Source organism: Balaenoptera physalus, assembly GCF_965194825.1.
Source record: "Balaenoptera physalus genome assembly, contig: SUPER_15_unloc_3, whole genome shotgun sequence".
In the NCBI taxonomy this organism is placed as follows: Eukaryota; Metazoa; Chordata; class Mammalia; order Artiodactyla; family Balaenopteridae; genus Balaenoptera; species Balaenoptera physalus.
In genome coordinates, this window is record NW_028126497.1 from 13075 (window position 1) to 36764 (window position 23690).

At 44.2% G+C, this 23690-nt stretch overlaps 1 long non-coding RNA gene across 1 annotated transcript in view; it reads right to left on the reverse strand.

Moving 5' to 3' along the window:
* The window catches only part of LOC309644425, a 55127-nt gene that overhangs the window by 3418 nt on the left and 28019 nt on the right, over positions 1–23690 (reverse strand). The gene's annotated exons all lie outside the window — the stretch shown is intronic.

Here is a 23690-nt window from a genome sequence, read left to right on the forward strand (position 1 = left end):
GACAAAAGGCAACCAAACAACGCAAAGGTCTCAACAAATAAGGGATACCCAAAACCAGAGATGGCCAGAACTTCTGTATCCCTCATGAAACCTAGCCCGGTGTTCAATACTTAGGTATCATTAATACATGCGTGTTGACTGAAACAGTTGAAACGCAATTCTTCCACTTCCCAGTTTAGTTTTAGTCCTCATACAAAATCTGATCATCAAATTCCTTAATACTAGGAATCACAGTGAAAAATAATTTCTCAACTGACTTCTGTCAGATGAGTGAGAACTAAGGTTAATTCAGTGTATCTGAAGCATAGAAAGTGAGGGCACAAGTGGCACAAGATGGGGCTAGAGAAGCAGAGAGAATTCTAGACCACGCAGAGTCTTAAAGGCCAACACTGTGTTTTCCAGTCTCAAAACAATGTTTGTGAGCGATGTTTATGAGCAAGGTTCCAACTTGCTTTGAAGCTTTCTTGTGTGAAGAATGGATTGGAAGGAAACAAGATATATGGACACTAGTTAGGACCTAATCGCAACAGACAGGCAAGTTCAGTATTAGGATGTTGAGGGAGAGCTGACAGATTCCAAAGAAATTCAGGAGATAAACTGAAGCGGGCTTAATGGGGTATGAGATGGAGGAAAGGAAGGTCTTAGGGAATTAAAGGGTTTACTGCACACATGTGCAAAGTCTCAAAATTAATCATTTGAACGTACAGAGGTAGATCTCCCAAATGACACCGGTTAGGAAGCAACGGTACGGCCTTTAGAATTCCTAGAGACAACACAAATCAACTGTTTCGATGGAAAATTCGGCGGGACCCTTGATTTCCATGGGAATACAGAGAAAAGAGACACTGATCTGGCTTGCAGTTATTTAGGAAGTTGTTAGCCTGACATCACATACTAGTATCATGTAAGTAGGCCGTCTGAAGTATGAAGCTTAGGGGAAAAACCTTGAAGAAAACTTAAAAGCTTAAGCCACACCTCTACACTACAACACCTTTCACAATTTCTTCTCAGATAAGCATCATCCCCATCAGTGAAGAAACTCATATCTCATAATAGGAAAAACAGGCCTAAAGATTCAATGTGTGTCTTTGGAGGTCCCATCTATGCGATAGCTTCCTGGTACCACAAAAGTCCTCAGGAAGATCAATCTTTGCACCCCTGAAAGCTTACCACCAAGGAAAATGACTAGGTCCATAGATTTCCTCCCTCAAACCAGCTTACCTCACACATAAATCATTAGCAACTCAGCCCTTACTCACATTATCACAGTCACAAGAGTGGTTAGGGAGAAAAGCACTAACCGGGGGAACTAAAACAGAGGCAATCCAGGCCAAGTTGGGCTGGTGGCAGATATCTGCTCCTTACGCTCGGGTGCATAATGGGACTCACCGCAATGCCTTTTTCACAGACCCTTTTTAAAGTTTCTCCACAAAATCCAACAGCTCAAGTTAGTTCATGACGCTTCAAGGTAAACGATCGTCAAGAGAAAAACATGCAATATGTCTTACAATGTTGGATTCCTTACAAATAGGACAAGGAAATAACCATGTAGACAAAACCAGAGCATTTTAAAATATCTGTATTCTACAAACATACCAGTGAATGCTATAAATAAGGTAATATGACATAAAACAAAATGAAAACTAGATGTGAGACTGTTCTCTTCAGTGTACAGACTTCATGGCAGTTGCTGCACTATCTAGCTACTTATATCTACAACTCTCTGTTCTGTTAATACAAAATGAGGCCCAAGTGTGTCAACTTGTTTCCCACAGAAACCAAAAAATCTACATGCATCTCTTTTCTCCTGTGCCCTTTCACCTTACCTGCTCCCAATTCTCCACCAACGTCCTCCTCTTTCTCTAATTATTCTCCTCTTCATTTTGCTTGGCCTTGCACCCAAGCATGCAAGACAGAGAGTCCTAGAGGTCCAAGATTCTAGAGTGGCTGTCTGCAAGGGGGAGGAGATTACAGTAACTGCCACACTGTATATACTTCTGTGCAAAGAAAAAGGGACAGTGTTCAGAATGTCTCTCACATATAAAAAGAGCTGGATGGCAGGATACCTGTGTGGCCCAGGGAACTAGAGCTAGCAAATTATGGGCCAAAGAATTGCAACCAAAGGCTGGAAGAGGAAAGGTCTGCAACCAGCTCTGTCTCCTAGCTCTCTGGTATTTGCTGCCAACGGGCAGAGTCTATTTCGTGAAGCATCAAGCACTGAAAAGAAGACTCCTGCTGCTGGAAGTTGACAGGAAGTAACATCCAATGCAAGATCAAGGCTTGTCCTAGAAGCAATGCCCATAATGGAAGAAAAAAAAAAAAAAAAAAAGAAAGCGGAAGAGAAATGTTAAGTCGCAAGCCCAACCTGGCCCCCAGCCTAGCCCAGCCCAAGGAAGGTAGGAGTCAAGGAGAAGAAACTAAAAGAGAAGAGCCTTGGACCACAACATTCTCCACAAGGTACACTCAACAAACTTCACCCTACTCTTGAACCAAGTTACAAAAAGAGCTTCTTAATCCCTACTTTTGCTCCTTACAATCTGCTATCAGGTCACTCATTAGACACATATGATTTCAGAACAACTGTAATAGTTCAAACTAGATGGCTCTTTCCTTCCTAAGAATTATTAATTGAATAACATCTATATAGCTCTAAGTGTATGATACATAAAATAGAATACCCTGTAGAATATAAGTAACTGTTAGTTAATTATATTAATGAACGTCTGTAAGAAATGTTGCAATGATTTCCCTAATGGAAGAGCCTGGGGGAGGTAAATCTGTCTTCTAGGATTTCCTCCCCAGAGCTCAGAAATTGAGGGGTTGTTTTAGCTCTCCTACGCTCTCTTCACCCAAGCCCGCCTTCCTGTTGGGGATCGGACCTCCCTATTGGCTATCTCATACCTTTCAACTAACTGCCTGCTTTGTGACATCACTCTCCTACCAAACCTACTACCACTTGGTAGAGGTCTTGGGGTTTCCGTGGAGCTGTTTGGACCAGTAACCAGTGACCTCTGTACTGGACACGTGCGCCGTTCAGCTGCAGCCACTCAGACATCCTCTAGTGTTGTCTCCTCATCCCTTGCACCTGCAGTTGATGTCTCCTCTTCTCTGACCATGTCAGGTAAGAAAAGAAACTTTGGAAAGTTTTGCGTTCGATTTCTTTTGCCCCTAAATTGAGTAGGAGATTCAAAATAGCGTGGAATAATGAGGGAAAGTATTGAACTACAAGTCTGGAGACCTAATTTCAGTTTTGACTTTGACGTTTACTGTCTGTGTGACTTTGGACAAAGCACTGACTGCCTCACAAAGCCTGTTGCTTTCCTTATCTGTTACTTTAGGATACCACATTGGGTTGATCACTCTGATCCCCTTCTTTGACAATATTGAGCCTTAAAGGGTACCCATGTAGAAAATGAAATCAGAGACTTCTCAAGAGTGTTTCAACAGAAACGTAGAAAAGCCAGGTGACACAGAAAACTAGCAATATATACCAAGATGTTTCATCTCTAATGGTCTCCCTCCACTAGTATTTCGACTAGTTGAAAAGAGAGAATAGGGAGAGAGGATGGAGAGTACTGGGCTATATAGGGAGGCACAGCGTCAAACGTAAGGAAGTTTAGGATTGTTTTCATTAGCACAGGCCAGCAGGAACCAAGAGATGGGGAAAAAATGTAAGAATGAAGAGGGAAAGCATAGAGGAGCTCTCAAGAAAGACGTAGTTTGCCATGGAATGTTGATGGGAACCAAAGATTTTAAATTAAAGCAGAAACAGCACAGAGGGAAATCTGCTCAGAGCAGGGCAAAACAAAGTTGACGGTAGCAAATCCTTACATTAACAGACTAAGAAGGAAAGTAAGGCCAGAACAGGGGATCACCAGGAAAGGCAGCTTATCAGAAAAGTCATACTCCGTTTTCTTTCTTTTATTGCCTCTCTGAATACAGTTGGCACTTGACAGTTTTGAATATAAACATTTTAGAAATACGTTTTAGAAATGATGCTTCCTGTAAACAAGAAACCAAAGTGGTTATCTAGGGGGCTGCTTTTCAGTGTTTTACTCTTTCTAATTTTTAAAGTAGGTAGACATTTTACCAATTAAACATTTTAAGTGATATCTTCTAAACTGAATCAGAAGGACTATTTCCTTTGTGTGATATGTAGCTTCTAAGGCAAGGTTGCTTTTCATTTTTACAGTTATTTCCTTCCTAACACAGAGAGCACATTGATCAACAGCCATCGTTCGCTTGTAGATCTTAGCTACCGAAGAAGAAAAAGAAAAAGTCAAGCCCCACATCTCTAATTCCCCATTTAGGGAATTCCCTGGCGGTCCAGTGCTTAGGACTCGGTGTTTTCAAGGCCAGGGCCACGCGGCGCAGCAAAAGAAAAAAACAAACAAACATCCACATTTATCTAAAACAATACTGGGGAGTCCTTTGGATTTTCTTACATTTGAAAATCTTTTTTAATTGGATTCTAGGGATGATTTTTTTTGAGGTTTTGGGATGCCATCTTCTTGGATGTTGAAGATGATTCTAATCTAAGTTCTAGGATAAATACAAAAACCTTCTTGATACTTTTTAAGGTTCCTTTCTGCTTATTATATAAATTATATTCATTGAAATATATATTTCTCCTAGGCTTAATACCTGTTACTTGCTGGGTAAAAATAGGAATGAGCACAATAATGAAACTCTTTTACACTTATTATTTTGCTGTCTGCTTCGTACCAGTTTTCATTGAAATACTTGTCTATATATGTTGTGGCTACCTATACATTCACATTTATTGCATTCTGTTGCTTGTCATGCAGTTTTTACTGATATACCTTCTCTGTCTGTATGCACTGGCTAGGAATTCATTCACCTCTATCACCTCTATCGTGTTTTTTGGTTAATAGTATTCACTAAAATAGAGTGGGCAAAATTCACTTTCATAATATTGCATGGATGGTACAGAATGTCATTTCTTAGTAAATTCATTATGCTTTGATACTTGCCACATACCCCAGTTTTCATTAATATCTATGGATCTCTTTTTCGTTACGTAATATGTTTGTCATGATTTTTCTTTGTCTTTCTAGAACTTATTGTATCTTCCTCCATATAAATCATACGCAATAGGTCAGCTTATTCATCTATTAATTATTACTGCTATTATTATTGGTGGTGGTGTTATAACCACTTTATAGATGAGTAATCTGAAGTAATCAGGTAACTTTTCTCTTTCCAAAAGCACTTAAGAAATCCACTTTCGGGCAATCATTTTGAGGTAGGATGAGAAACCAGGCTTGAAGAGGGCAAAAAGGACTCTTAAAATTCACCAGTTGGACTGAGCTATACGTCAACTCTAGGTAATAGCGTGGGAACTGCACAAGCAAAGGGAGACACTGAAGATGACAATGGTAATAGCCGTACTGTTTTCTAATGGACAAAAAAAATGCCTATATTATAAGTTCTATTTCTCCTGCTTTCTGGCAGTATCATGCTCAGAGTGGAGTCCTGGCAAGGAAGTCAGGATACTTAGGTTCTGAAACCTGGTAATGATACTAACATAATGAGAGAACTTGAACAAGTCAACCCGACCTCTCTGAGCCTCAGTTTCCTTACTCATGAAATGAGACTGAGAAAATAGAAGTTCTCTAAGGGCCTCCTAGTTCTAAAATGCTTCCAGTCTAGGAAATAGCATAGAAGTCAATACGAGTGCAGGCTGAAGGGAAAGACAGGGCAGGGAGAAGGTTGCTTCCAGCCTAGACAACAACGTCTGAACCATACCACTTGGTTCTTCTGCCCATCTGTGCCCAAGATGGGAGCACAGGCAGTTAATACAGAAGAGTGGAAAACTGCTCAGTCCTTACAGCCATCATTAACTGTCTGATTTTGGGTTTCTCAGGAAGGATCGATAGTACAGGTGTCCTGAGAGCAAGAACCTTAAGATAATGCTGTTCCTCAAACGTAGTGAGAATTTCTCAACCTCCCTGAGTTTTTCATGTCCCTCTTGTTCTTACAGAAAATTTCCAAAATCCATCTCTACTTGGAACTCTTAAGTTCTCTGCAGCATTCTCTTCCCGAGGTGAGCAATGCAACTTCCCTAACACGAAGTGTCTGCAACTTCTCCAGAGTCTCTGCCCCTGCCGTCAGTTCGGCATCGGCTACCGGTACCTCTTTCCAGACACTCATGGGTAGTGCCTACCTTTACCAACATTCTAGCACGACTATGTTATCTGGAGTTACTGACCACAGCCAGATCTCCACTTCAGCTCCTTCCTATCCAGGTGTTCTTGAGTGGGACATCACAGGAAGCACTGAAAAGAATTCCTCTTCACTCGGAGACTTTACTCTGGCACTCACTGACCGGCACCCAGCTGCTTCCTCCATGTTTATGGCAGCCCAGTATGATAAAACTTCAGACGCCAATAACATGGTCCCTCTATATCCATCACTTTCTGCCAGGCTTGCTCAGGGAGCACCATCTCAGATTCCAAATCAGGGGCATAGCCGCCTGTCACTTCCCTACCAGGAAGGAAGCCAGGTATATTACTATAACCAAGGCACACTGGGGTCTTCACTGTATGGAGAACTTGGCTCCTGCCCGCAATCCTATGGCTCCGCGTCATACACAGGAAGTAGGGCCTCTGCGCAACCAGAAATGGGAATGGGACTGAAGGAGATTCAGCCCACAAATATCCGACCACCAGCTTCCACCTCTGCAATCTGCCACCCTGTGTCTGCTCAACGCATCACAGAAACAAGTTTTCAAGGTGAGTATACAAACGGCAGAGCAAGTTGAAGAATGAGGTCGGCATTCACAAACGGGGTCAAATCGACAGCTGGGAAGGGGTGTAGAGACAGGTAGAATTTAGATCCTGAGCCTTTAATAACCACTACCTTCTCTCAGTGCTCTCTGTTTTTAGACTCTATGTAAGAACAGCTAGGGCTTCCCTGGTGGCGCCTGCCAATGCAGGGGACACGGCTTCGAGCCCCGGTCTGCGAAGATCCCACATGCCGTGCAGCAACTAAGCGCATGTGCCACAACGACTGAGCCTGCATTCCAGAGCCCGTGAGCCGCAACTACCGAAGCCCACGCGCCTACAGCCCATGCTCCGCAACAAGAGAGGCCACCGCGATGAGAAGCCCGCACACCGCAACCAAGAGTAGACGCCGCTAGCCGCAACTAGAGAAAGCCCGTGCACACCAATGAGGACCCAGTGCAGCCAAAAAAATAAATACGTAGAATAAATAAGTTCAATCAATCAATCAATCAATCAACGTAAATTAAAAACAAACAAACAAACAAAAAAACAGAACACCTAATGCAGGTGGGAAGGTGGGAGGGACACTGTAAAGGTCATCTATGCTACATGTACAAGAACCCCGAGAGCACACCAATAGGTACCACATTTTTCACTGCTGTAGCCGAGCATTCCCCCTGTACTACCACACTGTAGCACTCCCTTCCCTCGTCTACTGCTACAGTCTCTTTGGAAGGTGTTTCAGAACTCTTGTTATGAGAGTGCCAGTTGAACTGTCCTCACTTCCGTCATTTATACCAGGATTTAAGACCTTGTGGTCCGAGATCCTGTCCAGAGAGCAAGCAGGCTAAGACTCTGTCTTTGTTTCTATATTTCATCAGAAAGGGCTCTACCCCCTCTCCTAGTTCATGGTGTGAAGTGTTCTTAGCCTCTCGGGAAAGTGGGGAGAATTCAAAGGACTCTCTATGAGAATGCTAGGCTTTGTAAAACATTTCAGTTTTTTAAAAAGAAGACTCATTTTGTATTGGACTTAACAACAGTCCTACGAGATACAAAGAGAGCCAAGGATCAGTGACATGAAATGATCACCAGTAAGAATTACAACAGTCACCGCTTACCTCGTAGCATAGGGCACACTGTCCATGATCCTTAAGAAGAGTTAGTAGAAATGCCTTGCCCATCTTGCCCCTGAACCCCTTGAAAGGTACACGACTGCTGTGTTGGTGTTTAGGGGGAGCATCTCACTTACCCGGGACTGACTTCAACCTTGATTCCTCTGTAGTGATGGAGCCTTCCCCGCTGATGAAAAATTCCCTGGGATTGCAACCTCCAAGCCAGACCGCTTTCCTATGGAATGACAGAGAACTTCAGAGAACTTGTCAAGATGAAACACCGGTCTGCGGGAGAAAGGGAAGAAGAGAACGATGGAAATCGTTTCTGGGAAACTATTTTTACATTATGTTTTGTTTGTTCCTGGTAAATAAACTGAAATCTTCTTAACATTCAAACAAAATCTAAACCACTAAATTCAACAACACAGGAGTATAACTTTTGAAAAAAATTTCTTTGGCTGCGCAGCATGTGGGATCTTAGCTCCCCAACCAGGGATTGAACCCACGCCTGCTGCATTGGAAGCGCAGAGTCTTCACCACTGGACCACCAGGGAAGTCCCAGGAATAGAACTTTTAAAGGAGAAGGTATAAACCCCTGGGTTATATGAACTGGAGATTTTTAGTAAGAAGTCAATAGATCTTTTGTTAGGCACATTTTATGTTAGGCTGTCTCCCTGCACAGGACGCAGGCGCCTTGAAAATGGAAATCACATCCCTCTATAGTACGTCCCTCTTCTTTCTGCTTTGCAGTTTGCTGCTCCACTTGTTCAACCCCACCTAGTAATAACCTATACTTCCCTTGTTCCTGTTTTCCCATCTGGAAAACAGACAAAAGGCAACCAAACAACGCAAAGGTCTCAACAAATAAGGGATACCCAAAACCAGAGATGGCCAGAACTTCTGTATCCCTCATGAAACCTAGCCCGGTGTTCAATACTTAGGTATCATTAATACATGCGTGTTGACTGAAACAGTTGAAACGCAATTCTTCCACTTCCCAGTTTAGTTTTAGTCCTCATACAAAACCTGATCATCAAATTCCTTAATGCTAGGAATCACAGTGAAAAATAATTTCTCAACTGACTTCTGTCAGATGAGTGAGAACTAAGGTTAATTCAGTGTATCTGAAGCATAGAAAGTGAGGGCAAACGTGGCACAAGATGGGGCTAGAGAAGCAGAGAGGATTCTAGAGCACGCAGAGTCTTAAAGGCCACCAGTGTGTTTTCTATTCTCAAAACAATGTTTGTGAGCGATGTTTATGAGCAATGTTCCAACTTGCTTTGAAGGTTTCTTGTGTGAAGAATGGATTGGAGGGAAACAAGATATATGGACACTAGTTAGGACCTAATCGCAACAGACAGGCAAGTTCAGTATTAGGATGTTGAGGGAGAGCTGACAGATTCCAAAGAAATTCAGGAGATAAACTGAAGCGGGCTTAATGGGGTATGAGATTGAGGAAAGGAAGGTCTTAGGGAATTAAAGGGTTTACTGCACACATGAGCAGAGTCTCAAAATTAATCATTTGAACGTACAGAGGGGGATCTCCCAAATGACACCGGTTAGGAAGCAACGGTACGCCCTTTAGAATTCCTAGAGACAGCACAAATCAACTGTTTCGATGGAAAATTCGGCGGGACCCTTGATTTCCATGGGAATATAGAGAAAAGAGACACTGATCTGGCTTGCAGGTATTTAGGAAGTTGTTAGCCTGACATCACATACTAGTCTCATGTAAGTAGGCCGTCTGAAGTATGAAGCTTAGGGGAAAAACCTTGAAGAAAACTTAAAAGCTTAAGCCACACCTCTATACTACACCACCTTTCACAGTTTCTTCTCAGATAAGCAGCATCCCCATCAGTGAAGAAACTCACATCCCACAATAGGAACAACAGGCCTAAAAATTAAATGTGTGTCTTTGGAGGTCCCATCTATGCGATATCTTCCTGGTACCAGAAAAGTCCCCAGGAAGATCGATCTTTGCACCCCTGAAAGCTTACCACCAAGGAAAATGACTAGGTCCATAGATTTCCTCCCTCAAACCAGCCTACCTCACACATAAATCACTAGCAACTCAGCCCTTAACTCACATTATCACAGTCACAAGAGTGGTTAGGGAGAAAAGCACTAACCAGGGGAACTAACACAGAGGCAATCCAGGCCAAGCTGGGCTGGTGGCAGATATCTGCTCCTTACGCTCGGGTGCATAATGCGACTCACCACAATGCCTTTTTCACAGACCCTTTTTAAAGTTTCTCCACAAAATCCAACAGCTCAAGTTAGTTCATGACGCTTCAAGGTAAACAATCGTCAAGAGAAAAACATGCAATATGTCTTACAATGTTGGATTCCTTACAAATAGGACAAGGAAATAACCATGTAGACAAAACCAGAGCATTTGAAAACATCTGCGTTCTACAAACATACCAGTGAATGCTATAAATAAGGTAATATGACATAAAACAAAATGAAAACTAGATGTGAGACTGTTCTCTTCAGTGTACAGACTTCATGGCAGTTGCTGCACGATCTAGCTACTTATATCTACAACTCTCTGTTCTGTTAATACAAAATGAGGCCCAAGTGTGTCAACTTGTTTCCCACAGAAACCAAAAAACCTACATGCATCTCTTTTCTCCGGTGCCCTTTCACCTTACCTGCTCCCAGTTCTCCACCAATGTCCTCCTCTTTCTCTAATTATTCTCCTCTTCATTGTGCTTGGCCTTGCACCCAAGCATGCAAGACAGAGAGTCCTAGAGGTCCGAGATTCTAGAGGGGCTGTTTGCAAGGGGGAGGAGATTACGGTAACCGCCACACTGTATATACTTCTGTGCAAAGAAAGAGGGACAGTGTTCAGAATGTCTCTCACATATAAAAAGAGCTGGATGGCAGGATACCTGTGTGGCCCAAGGAACTAGAGCTAGCAAATCATGGGCAAAACAATTGCAACCAAAGGCTGGAAGAGGAAAGGTCTGCAACCAGCTCTGTCTCCTAGCTCTCTGGTATTTGCTGCCAATGGGCAGAGTCTATTTCGTGAAGCATCAAGCACTGAAAAGAAGACTCCTGCTGCTGGAAGTTGACAGGAAGGAACATCCAATGCAAGACCAAGGCTTGTCCTAGAAGCAATGCCCATAATGGAAGAAAAAAAAAAAAAAAAAAGAAAGCGGAAGAGAAATGTTAAGTCGCAAGTCCAACCTGGCCCCCAGCCTAGCCCAGCCCAAGGAAGGTAGGAGTCAAGGAGAAGAAACTAAAAGAGAAGAGCCTTGGACCACAACATTCTCCACAGGGTACACTCAACAAACTTCACCCTGCTCTTTAACCAAGTTACAACTGTAATAGTTCAAACTACATGGCTCTTTCCTTCCTAAGGATACTAGTTAAATAAGATCTATATAGCTCTAAGTATATGATACATAAAATAGAATACTCTGTAGAATATAAGTAACTGTTAGTTAATTATATTAATGAACGTCTGTAAGAAATGTTGCAATGATTTCCCTAATGGAAGAGCCTGGGGGAGGTAAATCTGTCTTCTAGGATTTCCTCCCCAGAGCTCAGAAATTGAGGGGTTGTTTTAGCTCTCCTACGCTCTCTTCACCCAAGCCCGCCCTCCTGTTGGGGATCGGACCTCCCTATTGGCTAGCTCATACCTTTCAACTGCCTGCTTTGTGACATCACTCTCCTACCAAACCTACTACCACTTGGTAGAGGTCTTGGGGTTTCCGTGGAGCCGTTTGGACCAGTAACCAGTGACCTTTGTACTGGACACGTGCGCCGTTCAGCTGCAGCCACTCAGACATCCTCTAGTGTTGTCTCCTCATCCCTTGTACCTGCAGCTGATGTCTCCTCTTCTCTGACCATGTCAGGTAAGAAAAGAAACTTTGGAAAGTTTTGCGTTCGATTTCTTTTGCCCCTAAATTGAGGAGGAGATTCAAAATAGCGTGGAATAATGAGGGACAGTATTGAACTACAAGTCTGGAGACCTAATTTCAGTTTTGACTTTGACGTTTACTGTCTGTGTGACTTTGGACAAATCACTGACTGCCTCACAAAGCCTGCTGCTTTCCTTATCTGTTACGTTAGGATACCACATTGGGTTGATCACTCTGATCCCCTTCTTTTCCAATATTGAGCCTTAAAGGGTACCCATGTAGAAAATGAAATCAGAGACTTCTCAAAAGAGTGTTTCAACAGAAACATAGAAAAGCCAGGTGACACAGAAAACTAGCGATATATATACCAAGATGTTTCATCTCCAATGGTCTCCCTCCACTAGTATTTCGACTAGTTGAAAAGAGAGAATAGGGAGAGAGGATGGAGAGTACTGGGCTATATAGGGAGGCACAGAGTCAAACGTAAGCAAGTTTAGGATTGTTTTCATTAGCACAGGCCAACAGGAACCAAGAGATGGGAAAAAAATATAAGAATGAAGAGGGAAAGCATAGAGGAGCTCTCAAGAAAGAGGCAGTTTGCCATGGAATGTTGATGGGAGCCAAAGATTTTAAATTAAAGCAGAAACAGCACAGAGGGAAATCTGCTCAGAGCAGGGCAAAACAAAGCTGATGGTAGCAAATCCTTACATTAACAGACTAAGAAGGAAAGTAAGGCCAGAACAGGGGATCACCAGGAAAGGCAGCCTATCAGAAAAGTCATACTCCGTTTTCTTTCTTTTATTGCCTCTCTGAATACAGCTGGCACTTGACAGTTTGGAATAGAAACATTTTAGAAGTATGTTTTAGAAATGATGCTTCCTAGAAACCAGAAACCAAAGTGGTTATCTAGGGGGCTGCTTTTCAGTGTTCTATTCTTTCTAATTTTTAAACTAGGTAGACATTTGACCAATTAAACATTTTAAATGATATCTTCTACGTTGAATCAGAAGGACTATTTCCTTTGTGTGATATGTAGCTTCTAAGGCAAGGTTGCTTTTCATTTTTACAGTTATTTCCTTCCTAACACAGAGAGCACATTGATCAACAGCCATCGTTCGCTTGTAGATCTTAGCTACCGAAGAAGAAAAAGAAAAAGTCAAGCCCCACATCTCTAATTCCCCATTTAGGGAATTCCCTGGCGGTCCAGCGCTTAGGACTCGGTGCTTTCACGGCCAGGGCCACGCGGCGCGGCAAAAGAAAAAAAGAAAACACAAACATCCACATTTATCTAAAACAATATTGTGGAGTCCTTTGGATTTTCTTACATTTGAAAATTTTTTTTAATTGGATTCTAGGGATGATGGTTTTTTGAGGTCTTGGGATGTCATCTTCTTGGATGTGGAAGATGATTCTAAGTTCTAGGATAAATACAAAAACCTTCTTGATACTTTTTAAGCTTCCTTTCTGCTTATTATATGAGTTATATTCATGGACAGATATATTTCTCCTAGGTTTAATACCTGTTACTTGCTGGGTAAAAATATGAATGAGCACAATAATGAAACTCTTTTACACTTACTATTTTGCTGTCTGCTTTGTACCGGTTTTCATTGAAATACTTGTCTATATATGTTGTGGCTACCTATACATTCACATTTGTTGCATTCTGTTGCTTGTTATGCATTTTTTACTGATTTATCGTCTCTGTCTGTATGCATTGGCTAGGAATTCATTCACCTCTATCACCTCCATCGTGTTTTTTGGTTAATAGTATTCACTAAAATAGAGTGGGCAAAATTCACTTTCATAATATTGCATGTATGGTACAGAATGTCATTTGTTAGTAAATTCATTAGGCTTTGATACTTGCCCACATACCCCAGTTTTCATTAATATCTATGGATTTCTTTTTCGTTACGTAACATGTTTTTCATGATTTTTCTTTGTCTTTCTAGAACTTATTGTATCTTCCTCCATATAAATCATACGCAATAGATCAGCTTATTCATCTATTAATTATTACTGCTATTATTATTGGTGGTGGTGTTATAACCACTTTATAGATGAGTAATCTGAAGTAATCAGATAACTTTTCTCTTTCCAAAAGCACTTAAGAAATCCACTTTCGGGTAATCATTTTGAGGTAGGATGAGAAACCAGGCTTGAAGAGGGCAAAAATGACTCTTTCAGTTCACCAGTTGGACTGAGCTATACGTCAACTCTAGGTAATAGCGTGGGAACTGCACAAGCAAAGGGAGACACTGAAGATGACAATGGTAATGGCCGTACTGTTTTCTAATGGACAAAAAAAATGCTTATATTATAAGTTCTATTTCTCCTGCTTTCTGGCAGTATCATGCTCAGAGTGGAGTCCTAGCAAGGAAGTCAGGATACTTAGGTTCTGAAACCTGGTAATGACACTAACATAATGAGAGAACCTGAACAAGTCAACCCGACCTCTCTGAGCCTCAGTTTCCTTACTCGTGAAATGAGACTGAAAAAAGAGAAAGTTCTCTAAGGGCCTCCTAGTTCTAAAATGCTTCCAGTCTAGGAAATAGCATAGAAGTCAATACGAGTGCAGGTAGAAGGGAAAGACAGGGCAGGGAGAAGGTTGCTTCCAGCCTAGAGAACAATGTCTGAACCATACCACTTGGCTCTTCTGCCCATCTGTGCCCAAGATGGGAGCACAGGCAGTTAATACAGAAGAGTGGAAAACTGCTCAGTCCTTACAGCCATCATTAACTGTCTGATTTTGGGTTTCTCAGGAAGGGTCGATAGTAGAGGTGTCCTGAGAGCAAGAACCTTAAGATAATGCTGTTCCTCAAACGTAGTGAGAATTTCTCAACCTCCCTGAGTTTTTCATGACCCTCTTGTTCTTACAGAAAATTTCCAAAATCCATCTCTACTTGGAACTCTAAATTCTCTGCAGCATTCTCTTCCTGTGGTGAGCAATGCAACTTCCCTAACACGAAGTGTCTGCAACTTCTCCAGAGTCTCTGCCCCTGCCGTCAGTTCGGCATTGGCTACCGGTACCTCTTTCCAGACACTCATGGGTAGTGCCTACCTTTACCAACATTCCAGCACGACTATGTTATCTGGAGTTACTGACCACAGCCAGATCTCCACTTCAGCTCCTTCCTATCCAGGTGTTCTTGAGTGGGACATCACAGGAAGCACTGAAAAGAATTCCTCTTCACTCGGAGACTTTACTCTGGCACTCACTGACCGGCACCCAGCTGCTTCCTCCATGTTTATGGCAGCCCAGTATGATAAAACTTCAGACGCCAATAACATGGTCCCTCTATATCCATCACTTTCTGCCAGGCTTGCTCAGGGAGCACCATCTCAGATTCCAAATCAGGGGCATAGCCGCCTGTCACTTCCCTACCAGGAAGGAAGCCAGGTATATTACTATAACCAAGGCACACTGGGGTCTTCACTGTATGGAGAACTTGGCTCCTGCCCGCAATCCTATGGCTCCGCGTCATACACAGGAAGTAGGGCCTCTGCGCAACCAGAAATGGGAATGGGACTGAAGGAGATTCAGCCCACAAATATCCGACCACCAGCTTCCACCTCTGCAATCTGCCACCCTGTGTCTGCTCAACGCATCACAGAAACAAGTTTTCAAGGTGAGTATACAAACGGCAGAGAAAGTTGAAGAATGAGGTCGGCATTCACAAATGGGGTCAAATCGACAGCTGGGAAGTGGTGTAGAGACAGGTAGAATTTAGATCCTGAGCCTTTAGTAACCACTACCTTCGCTCATTGCCCTCTGTTTTTAGACTCTATATAAGAACACCTAGGGCTTCCCTGGTGGTGCCGTGGTTAAGAATCCGCCTGCCAATGCAATGCGGGGGACACGGGTTCGAGCCCTGGTCTGGGAAGATCCCACATGCCGTGGAGCAACTAAGCCCATGTGCCACAACGACTGAGCCTGCATTCTAGAGCCCGTGAGCCGCAACTACCGAAGCCCACGCGCCTAGAGCGCATGCTCCGCAACAAGAGAAGCCCGCACACCGCAACCAAGAGTAGACCCCGCTAGCCGCAACTAGAGAAAGCCCGTGCACAGCAATGAAGACCCTGTGCAGCCAAAAAAATAAATACGTAGAATAAATAAGTTCAATCAATCAATCAATAAATAAACGTAAATTAAAAAAAACAAAAAAACAAAAAGAACACCTAATGCAGGTGGGAAGGTGGCAGGGACACTGTAAAGGTCATCTATGCTACATGTACAAGAACCCCGAGAGCACACCAATAGGTACCACATTTTTCACTGCTGTAGCCGAGCATTCCCCCTGTACTACCACACTGTAGCACTCCCTTCCCTCGTCTACTGCTACAGTCTCTTTGGAAGGTGTCTCAGAACTCTTGTTATGAGAGTGCCAGTTGAAGTGTCCTCACTTCCGTCATTTATACCAGGATTTAAGACCTTGTGGTCCGAGATCCTGTCCAGAGAGCAAGCAGGCTAAGACTCTGTCTTTGTTTCTGTATTTCATCAGAAAGGGCTCTACCCCCTCTCCTAGTTCATGGTGTGAAGTGTTCTTAGCCTCTCGGGAAAGTGGGGAGAATTCAAAGGACTCTCTATGAGAATGCTAGGCTTTGTAAAACATTTCAGTTTTTTAAAAAGAAGACTCATTTTGTATTGGACTTACAACAGTCCTATGAGATACAAAGAGAGCCAAGGATCAGTGACATGAAATGATCACCAGTAAGAATTACAACAGTCACCGCTTACCTCGTAGCATAGGGCACTGTCCATGATCCTTAAGAAGAGTTAGTAGAAATGCCTTGCCCATCTTGCCCCTGAACCCCTTGAAAGGTACACGACTGCTGTGTTGGTGTTTAGGGGGAGCATCTCATTTACCAGGGACTGACTTCTCCCTTGATCCCTTTGTAGTGATGGAGACTTCCCTGGTGATGAAAAATTCCCTGGGATTGCAACCTCCAAGCCAGACGTTTTGTGTGACACAAACTCAAGAACTCCCCAAGTCCTGCAGTAGCAGAAACAGTCACATACTTGAGAGTAACCCACCATCTGAACTTGGGGACATTTCAGTGACAGCTCCAGTCCAGAGTGCCAGGCGTCTCCTGGCCCTGCCTCCAGCTCCAAGCCAGGGACAAACAGAGAGTAAGAACGTGGAGGATATCAAAACCAAGCTGTCAAAGCCTCTGGAGGCCTACCAGATCCCAATAGAAAACCAAGATCCTCCACTACTCCCTTTAGGAATCCCTGATATTCCCCAGCCGCTGGCCTGCACCGATCCCCTCAGCCAAGAGGAGCAGCCTGGTTCTGAAAATGCTGATCTGGGAGAGAACAGCCTGAGTCGTCAGGACCTAGGGACACTTGAAAATGGGACTGAACCTAGCAGTGGTCTTGCAGACATTACTACACTGGCGGAGGATATTCACCTTCCCCAGCTCTTTAATTCTTGGAAAGATCTTGATCGATCCCAAGGTCCCAACGTGATCAAAGCTGAAGACTCCAGAGCCATTAAGGTGAATCAGGTGCAGGAAAAGCCAAGTGTCGTAAAGGTTCCCTCTGATCAACCCAGGAAGAACAAACAGAAAGCCTCTGAGCCTATCGGTGGTGCTCCCAAGGCCAAAATCCAGCCAAAGGATCCAGAGTGCCTGTTAGGGGGAGAAGCGGTTATATGCACTGCTGCAGTCAGTGACAGGGCTCCTGCGAACACGGCCAAGCACTCTCAAGGCAAACCTCAGAAAGCTGCATCCGGAAAGATCAGCAAAACTGAGAGCCATGGGCAGGAAAAGACCAAAAGGACCAGAGGAAGAAACAAGGCTGAAGAGAACAAGCAGTCAGGGAACAAAGTCAAGGCAGAAGACAAGCCAGCAATCCCCAACACGAAGCGAAAGGAACACCAAACTGAGCTTCGCCAAGAGAGCTTTCAAAAGCCTCAAACCTCCCTTGGCGTGCGCATGCTGGAGTCTGTGAAGGTTCTTCATGCGCTGGGGAAGAAGAATGAGACGAAAACTGGGCTCTCTTCCTGTCGGCTCTTGGGAAATTCAAGCAACCCCAAAGACCCCCAGCCACCCCCAGCGATCCAGCCACGGCGGCATACCCCACGTGAGGGTAAGAGGCCTGAGAAAACGCAAGTCCAAGCCCAGAAACCAGACAGCAGTGCTGAAACAGAGTGTCCATCTCCATCCCAGTGTGAGCGGCCTCCTCCTGGGAAGGTCAAGTTGATACCTCTGCCTTTTTCTGCCTGGGACAAGCCTCAAGCTCGACCCGCTCCTCGGAGGCCACAGTCTCTGGCCTCACATCGGCCTGCTGTGGCTTACCGTGCCCAGCCTGGTTCTACTGACTCAGCTCAACCTGCTGCAGTCAATTCATCCCAGCCAGCTCCTGCCTCTTTGCCAGGTCCCGCCAAACCAGCTCAGCCAACTGTGGCCAACCCAACCCAACCGGCTTGGACCAACCATACCCAGCCTCGTGTCCCTCAGCCTGCTGCTCCTAGGCCTGCACCCTACAAAACTTCATCTGGCGCTTCTCTCCAGCGCGAGCCTGTTCCCCCTGCTGTGACTAAGCGCCAGTCCCCACCCAAGCTCCAAACCCAACTTCTACTCCAAGACTTCAGCAAGCAACGAGTTCCATGGAGGGAACCCAACGTGCCTGAGCCAGTCATGTCAAAGCCCATCGAACAAGAGCAGAGGCCAGAGCGAGAGGCCATGAAGAGGCGGGCTCAACAACAACGGGAGAATGCTGCCAGATACACCTCTTCGGGGAAGCTGCAATTTTTCACCCAGAGGGACAAAGAAATGGAAATTGCTGACTACTACGGATACGTCAGGTGACAGCTGCTAGGATTCTTGCTGCCACCTTGGCTACCAGCGGTTCTTCCATACATAGGTAAGATAGGTATAGAACCGAATAAGTAAATGGAATAGAATTAATAGATGAGTAATAAACCTTTCGAATTTTGAGATGCTGCTAACTGGGGCGTGAGAAAGGAAGGCCTGAAAGTTGGATGGGAGAATGAAGGAAAGGGGTAAAAACTGAGGAAAGAGGAAGGAACTTGGCCCAGGGCTAGGAAGGCCAAAAGAGACGTATGGATTTAGGAAAGGAAGCAGGAGTGAGGATGAAATGGCAGAAGTAAAAAGCAGGGTCAGGGGTCTGGGTTGAAAGAACACAACTGGAGTAGAGTTGAAGGTGACAGGAGATGAGTCTAGGTTTACTAGGAGAAATAGAAACAAAGTCTCTCGGGGAGGTTGGCCTTAAGTCTCACAACCACCAGATAGGTATTTCAGAAAACAAGAGGTTCACGACACATCTCTGAAAGGTTTGAGTTGCCTTATTCAGGTGTGATTATAGTGGGGGAATAGGCAAATCTACCAGAGAAGTGGCTAGGGCTCAGAGTCCTCCTAGGGGCAGCTGACGACAGGGCCAGAGCCAAGGGAACTGCTGCATCAGGAGGCCCACGAACAAATCAGGGGCATAGCCGCCTGTCACTTCCCTACCAGGAAGGAAGCCAGGTATATTACTATAACCAAGGCACACTGGGGTCTTCACTGTATGGAGAACTTGGCTCCTGCCCGCAATCCTATGGCTCCGCGTCATACACAGGAAGTAGGGCCTCTGCGCAACCAGAAATGGGAATGGGACTGAAGGAGATTCAGCCCGCAAATATCCGACCACCAGCTTCCACCTCTGCAATCTGCCACCCTGTGTCTGCTCAACGCATCACAGAAACAAGTTTTCAAGGTGAGTATACAAACGGCAGAGCAAGTTGAAGAATGAGGTCGGCATTCACAAACGGGGTCAAATCGACAGCTGGGAAGGGGTGTAGAGACAGGTAGAATTTAGATCCTGAGCCTTTAATAACCACTACCTTCTCTCAGTGCTCTCTGTTTTTAGACTCTATGTAAGAACAGCTAGGGCTTCCCTGGTGGCGCCTGCCAATGCAGGGGACACGGCTTCGAGCCCCGGTCTGCGAAGATCCCACATGCCGTGCAGCAACTAAGCGCATGTGCCACAACGACTGAGCCTGCATTCCAGAGCCCGTGAGCCGCAACTACCGAAGCCCACGCGCCTACAGCCCATGCTCCGCAACAAGAGAGGCCACCGCGATGAGAAGCCCGCACACCGCAACCAAGAGTAGACCCCGCTAGCCGCAACTAGAGAAAGCCCGTGCACACCAATGAGGACCCAGTGCAGCCAAAAAAATAAATACGTAGAATAAATAAGTTCAATCAATCAATCAATCAATCAACGTAAATTAAAAACAAACAAACAAACAAAAAAACAGAACACCTAATGCAGGTGGGAAGGTGGGAGGGACACTGTAAAGGTCATCTATGCTACATGTCCAAGAACCCCGAGAGCACACCAATAGGTACCACATTTTTCACTGCTGTAGCCGAGCATTCCCCCTGTACTACCACACTGTAGCACTCCCTTCCCTCGTCTACTGCTACAGTCTCTTTGGAAGGTGTTTCAGAACTCTTGTTATGAGAGTGCCAGTTGAACTGTCCTCACTTCCGTCATTTATACCAGGATTTAAGACCTTGTGGTCCGAGATCCTGTCCAGAGAGCAAGCAGGCTAAGACTCTGTCTTTGTTTCTATATTTCATCAGAAAGGGCTCTACCCCCTCTCCTAGTTCATGGTGTGAAGTGTTCTTAGCCTCTCGGGAAAGTGGGGAGAATTCAAAGGACTCTCTATGAGAATGCTAGGCTTTGTAAAACATTTCAGTTTTTTAAAAAGAAGACTCATTTTGTATTGGACTTAACAACAGTCCTATGAGATACAAAGAGAGCCAAGGATCAGTGACATGAAATGATCACCAGTAAGAATTACAACAGTCACCGCTTACCTCGTAGCATAGGGCACACTGTCCATGATCCTTAAGAAGAGTTAGTAGAAATGCCTTGCCCATCTTGCCCCTGAACCCCTTGAAAGGTACACGACTGCTGTGTTGGTGTTTAGGGGGAGCATCTCACTTACCCGGGACTGACTTCAACCTTGATTCCTCTGTAGTGATGGAGACTTCCCCGCTGATGAAAAATTCCCTGGGATTGCAACCTCCAAGCCAGACCGCTTTCCTATGGAATGACAGAGAACTTCAGAGAACTTGTCAAGATGAAACACCAGTCAGTCTGCGGGAGAAAGGGAAGAAGAGAACGATGGAAATCGTTTCTGGGAAACTATTTTTACATTATGTTTTGTTTGTTCCTGGTAAATAAACTGAAATCTTCTTAACATTCAAACAAAATCTAAACCACTAAATTCAACAACACAGGAGTATAACTTTTGAAAAAAATTTCTTTGGCTGCGCAGCATGTGGGATCTTAGCTCCCCAACCAGGGATTGAACCCACGCCTGCTGCATTGGAAGCGCAGAGTCTTCACCACTGGACCACCAGGGAAGTCCCAGGAATAGAACTTTTAAAGGAGAAGGTATAAACCCCTGGGTTATATGAACTGGAGATTTTTAGTAAGAAGTCAATAGATCTTTTGTTAGGCACATTTTATGTTAGGCTGTCTCCCTGCACAGGACGCAGGCGCCTTGAAAATGGAAATCACATCCCTCTATAGTACGTCCCTCTTCTTTCTGCTTTGCAGTTTGCTGCTCCACTTGTTCAACCCCACCTAGTAATAACCTATACTTCCCTTGTTCCTGTTTTCCCATCTGGAAAACAGACAAAAGGCAACCAAACAACGCAAAGGTCTCAACAAATAAGGGATACCCAAAACCAGAGATGGCCAGAACTTCTGTATCCCTCATGAAACCTAGCCCGGTGTTCAATACTTAGGTATCATTAATACATGCGTGTTGACTGAAACAGTTGAAACGCAATTCTTCCACTTCCCAGTTTAGTTTTAGTCCTCATACAAAACCTGATCATCAAATTCCTTAATGCTAGGAATCACAGTGAAAAATAATTTCTCAACTGACTTCTGTCAGATGAGTGAGAACTAAGGTTAATTCAGTGTATCTGAAGCATAGAAAGTGAGGGCAAACGTGGCACAAGATGGGGCTAGAGAAGCAGAGAGGATTCTAGAGCACGCAGAGTCTTAAAGGCCACCAGTGTGTTTTCTATTCTCAAAACAATGTTTGTGAGCGATGTTTATGAGCAATGTTCCAACTTGCTTTGAAGGTTTCTTGTGTGAAGAATGGATTGGAGGGAAACAAGATATATGGACACTAGTTAGGACCTAATCGCAACAGACAGGCAAGTTCAGTATTAGGATGTTGAGGGAGAGCTGACAGATTCCAAAGAAATTCAGGAGATAAACTGAAGCGGGCTTAATGGGGTATGAGATGGAGGAAAGGAAGGTCTTAGGGAATTAAAGGGTTTACTGCACACATGAGCAGAGTCTCAAAATTAATCATTTGAACGTACAGAGGGGGATCTCCCAAATGACACCGGTTAGGAAGCAACGGTACGCCCTTTAGAATTCCTAGAGACAGCACAAATCAACTGTTTCGATGGAAAATTCGGCGGGACCCTTGATTTCCATGGGAATATAGAGAAAAGAGACACTGATCTGGCTTGCAGGTATTTAGGAAGTTGTTAGCCTGACATCACATACTAGTCTCATGTAAGTAGGCCGTCTGAAGTATGAAGCTTAGGGGAAAAACCTTGAAGAAAACTTAAAAGCTTAAGCCACACCTCTATACTACACCACCTTTCACAGTTTCTTCTCAGATAAGCAGCATCCCCATCAGTGAAGAAACTCACATCTCATAATAGGAACAACAGGCCTAAAAATTAAATGTGTGTCTTTGGAGGTCCCATCTATGCGATATCTTCCTGGTACCAGAAAAGTCCCCAGGAAGATCGATCTTTGCACCCCTGAAAGCTTACCACCAAGGAAAATGACTAGGTCCATAGATTTCCTCCCTCAAACCAGCCTACCTCACACATAAATCACTAGCAACTCAGCCCTTAACTCACATTATCACAGTCACAAGAGTGGTTAGGGAGAAAAGCACTAACCAGGGGAACTAACACAGAGGCAATCCAGGCCAAGCTGGGCTGGTGGCAGATATCTGCTCCTTACGCTCGGGTGCATAATGCGACTCACCACAATGCCTTTTTCACAGACCCTTTTTAAAGTTTCTCCACAAAATCCAACAGCTCAAGTTAGTTCATGACGCTTCAAGGTAAACAATCGTCAAGAGAAAAACATGCAATATGTCTTACAATGTTGGATTCCTTACAAATAGGACAAGGAAATAACCATGTAGACAAAACCAGAGCATTTGAAAACATCTGCGTTCTACAAACATACCAGTGAATGCTATAAATAAGGTAATATGACATAAAACAAAATGAAAACTAGATGTGAGACTGTTCTCTTCAGTGTACAGACTTCATGGCAGTTGCTGCACGATCTAGCTACTTATATCTACAACTCTCTGTTCTGTTAATACAAAATGAGGCCCAAGTGTGTCAACTTGTTTCCCACAGAAACCAAAAAACCTACATGCATCTCTTTTCTCCGGTGCCCTTTCACCTTACCTGCTCCCAGTTCTCCACCAATGTCCTCCTCTTTCTCTAATTATTCTCCTCTTCACTGTGCTTGGCCTTGCACCCAAGCATGCAAGACAGAGAGTCCTAGAGGTCCGAGATTCTAGAGGGGCTGTTTGCAAGGGGGAGGAGATTACGGTAACCGCCACACTGTATATACTTCTGTGCAAAGAAAGAGGGACAGTGTTCAGAATGTCTCTCACATATAAAAAGAGCTGGATGGCAGGATACCTGTGTGGCCCAAGGAACTAGAGCTAGCAAATCATGGGCAAAACAATTGCAACCAAAGGCTGGAAGAGGAAAGGTCTGCAACCAGCTCTGTCTCCTAGCTCTCTGGTATTTGCTGCCAATGGGCAGAGTCTATTTCGTGAAGCATCAAGCACTGAAAAGAAGACTCCTGCTGCTGGAAGTTGACAGGAAGGAACATCCAATGCAAGATCAAGGCTTGTCCTAGAAGCAATGCCCATAAT